The following is a 4,008-nucleotide window of genomic DNA, read 5'->3' as shown; positions in this document are numbered from 1 at the left end:
GCACATGGATGTTGTTGATCACACTCAAAAATCTGTGTTTTGCCAGTTTCGAACTAATATTCCTTTTTTTTTTTTTTTTTTTTTTTGACTTCTTGTAGACACATAGTATTTTAAAGACATTAAATAAAGACCTTAACTTCAAAGGCACTTAAATTGGTATTTGAGAATGGGTTAAATTACTCCCCACCTCCTGCACCTCCAAAACGGAGAGGAATGTGTACTTTGCAGAGCCTCTTATTTAATGGATCAACACGTACCAGAAGGATATTAGTTCAGTTTGGATTTACTGTAAAATCTAAGATATAACCAAATGTTCCTAAGACTGATACAGAGCATGAACTCTTTACCTTGTTACGTGAACACAGGAGGTAGTTTCTGTTCATTTTGCAAACTGGAGTAAGGTAAGGAGGAGGCACAGTAACATAAATAAATGAAACAAGTCACGTTAAATGAGATTTGAGTTTCATTTAAGTCAGAACTTCAACACCACACTAAACCCTTTTTTAGGGCTCTCACCTGCCTTCTGCTTGTTTGATTCATTCCTCTTATCGTCAGCACAATCTGTACTCTTGAGGGTGTTTGGGTTTACAGAGTTTCTGTAAGAGCCGCTCTTGAGAAAGCCTGGTGTTTGTGAATGGTGGTGCTGGGACCAGGAGCTCTTCCGTGCCACAGCAGGAGCTGGCGCCTCACATCTGGAAGGGTCATTGCCAAGCGAAACCTGGTTTTTGACCCTTCCAGTCATGCTGCCATTAAATGGCACTTAGTGAAGGAAGGGAATTTGAGGGAGGCCTTGTCAGCTTTTAAAACCCAGGCTTATGGGAATGGAAAATATTGTCAGCCTACACCATGCGTTCAGAAATGTTACATATCAAGACTGAGAAGTTCTGTCTTGGGATTGCCATTTTTGTTTTGCTTTGCACTGCAGTGCCTGACTTTGTAAGCTGTGGGGCAGGTTAGATGTAGGATTTTTACCTTACTCATTTTTTGTTCTCAACACATAGATCAAACCATTGCCTGATCCTTTGTTAATATAGTAAAATGAGGGTGCAGAATCAGCACTCACAATCCTACTTGTCTTTTCTGTGACTCTGTGAGACTCATCAGCCCCAAACAGCCTGCTTTGCTTCTTTTCTTGGCACCTTTGGAGAAGAAGTGGTAAATTTCAAATTTCTGCTGAAAGGGGAGGAAACCTAATGATATTTGAGTCACAAGGTCACCTCATCCCCTGTGCTTCCAAGGCATACCCCATGTGTACATACCCCCGTGTACCTCTGTGTTTTGCTGACCTTGCTGTGGCTGCTTTCCTATTCCTGTAGTTCCCTTAGTTTTCTCCACTGGTTATTCTAGTTCTGCAGATCCCCTGCTGTGCTGTCGCTGTTTTCTGCCTCCCCCAGACCCTTGCACCACAACTCTTGGTTTGGGAAGAGAATGAACTCTAGAGAAGGAACTGCTGAGACAAAGGGGTTGCTGAAAAGGAAGCAGAAGTTCACCAGGTGGACCTGAATCAGGCTGGGGTACTTTGGGTTGAATGAGAGTAGATTTTTGTTTTGTTTTGTTTTGTTTTGTTTTGCTTTTACTGGCTGTTTCTGCCACTGCTTTGCCCTGCCGGTCTGTGCAATGCTTCCATTTTTGCATCCAGAAAATGAGTTAACGTTGCTTCCCCACCTCTGCAAAACATGCTGAGGACACAAGAGGAAAGCGCAATGCAAGAGGTAAGTGTTTATTCTAACAGCAAGACACCTATCTTGGGGGCACTCAAAAAAAGGAGGCTAGATAAAGTGAAGAATGTAAACACACTGGCTTTGAAGGCTAAGGCCATCTCCTTCAGTCTAGATCAAACACCAGCTTCCAGGCATGGGCACCGGCCCAAGAGTACACAAAGTGCACACACAGTTCAATGAGCACACTGGCGTCCCCAGGCTGCACGGGGCAGACACTAATGACAAAGGAGGAATTAAACACCAGAGTGCAGTGACAGAGTTATGTTTCCTTAGAAATCATTAAACCCAAAGGCAAGTTGTTTTATAAAGGAAACACCCTGCATGTAGTGCAAGAGATGAGAAATGACAGGGAATTGGCTCCCAACCATACTACGAGCTCAGAAAATCAGCAGCTGTAGACTTGTGCAATTTCCTAGCATGCAATTTGTTTTTACCTTACATACAACTGTGGATAAAACACACTGAGACCCCCATTCCAGAGCTCCTGAGTCAGGCAGGTAGGCAGTAGGGCTGTGCAAAGGCATTTGCTGTCTCTGTCTTCCTCCTATAGAGGGGCAGTCAGTGCATACAGGACGTGCATGGAGACCTGGTTTCACTGCTGGCCACAGCAGCTCTGAGCCCTGCAGCTTCTCCAGGACCATGAGCAGCTGTGAAGAATATACACATTTGCGCTGTACCACAAGGGTGTTTTTTGTTGTTGTTGTTCTCTTTTTGCTGTGATAAGAGCCACACATGTTGCAAAGGGGCCCAGTCTCTCCTCTCTTCTCTGCCCCCAAGTAGGCAACAAGACCAGGAGTTGTGCGTTCTGCTCTGTCCCCCTCCTGTGATGCCACCATGGCAGTGGATAAATTCAGCTTTTGTAGGACACTCGGCAGAAAAATCTGCTTGCATCTCTTCATCTTTGTGTCTTACAAAGACCAAATGGATGCTTTGAGTCTCCATGCATTTTTTTTATTTTTATTTTTTTAATTACTATTTCTGTATGAGAGAAAACCACAAGAAAGACTGACATGAAAGTTTCTGTGGATGCCCATTCTGCATATATGTACCCCCAGACTTGCATACTGAGACAGTGCTGGTTACCCTCAGTGCAAAATGTCTGCCACCCAGCTGAGTTTGTCCACTGCGGCCCCTATAGTTACAGGCCAATACCTATTCCCAAAGCAGCCCTTGATGCCCAGTGCTAAAGCTCTTGACATTCAATGCTTTAAGGTTCTCCACAACTTTTTCATTTTAATGTCTTTTTTTATTAATTAATTAATTTTAAAAACACTTCTTGAAGCCTAATGTCAGCTGTGGCTGGTGGGTTCTGTTTATTCATGCCAGTTAGCGGGCTGATCAGAGGTCTACTGTACTTTTGTGAGCCATCTTAATCCCTTCGAATGAATAACAAGAAGAAAAAGATGGGTTGACAGAGGCAGTTAGCAGAGATCATACTTACACATGTTTGTTTTCAGTAATTAGTCACAGTGTTAATAGAAACATCCACTTTAAGCAAAGACGGCTGATTTGCACAAACAGGGCCATATGCTCTGGTGGGTGTGGAGGGGGGCTGATAAAACTAAAAACTTTTCAGGAATTTTTATATGTGAAAACTTGCTATTATATTTATTCATTTATTTATCCAGTTTAATTTTTTTCACACCAGTTAGGTTTTGCAATATTTTCCACTTGGAATCGTCAGAATAAAAACACAAGGCTCCGCATTCACCTTCTCTGGCTCGCTCATTCACACACTCACACCGAGGGAACAAGAGAGTTTCTAAGTGCCTGCCTATCGCTAACCGTGTACATATGGATAGCATATGAAAATGAACTAGACTGTAGGTGTTTTAACAATATAATTTAGAGTATGTTGCCTTTTTTACTTTTCCAGTAGTACCAGACGGGGTTTGCAACTAGTCTATGAAAGCAACTGCTGCCTTTTACAAAGATTTATTATTTTTTAGTGATACAATAGACTAATACTAGTTCCAAAGTGGGTTATATGTTGATATGTTGAGTTGTTAACATATCCCTTTGAATCCAGACTATTCTGCTCCTGTCAAGTGTAATGCAGAAGCTTCTGATACGTTATCAAACTCTATTCAATTGCATTTCTCTCTCTCTCTCTCTCTCTCTCTCTCTTTTTTTTTTTTTTTTTTTAATAATAAAGCTAATAATTGTTTTAGCTTAAACAGATCTTTTTCCTTGGACAAAATCATAAGATCACTGTCATAAGGATCTCATAAGTATAGGACAGTATATTTTCAGTCAGTATATTGTTTTCTTAGACAGAAAGGAAGCT

The sequence above is a fragment of the Aythya marila genome (assembly GCF_965140915.1).
Source record: "Aythya marila genome assembly, chromosome: 2".
Classification (NCBI taxonomy): Eukaryota; Metazoa; Chordata; class Aves; order Anseriformes; family Anatidae; genus Aythya; species Aythya marila.
This window is presented reverse-complemented; position numbering follows the sequence as displayed.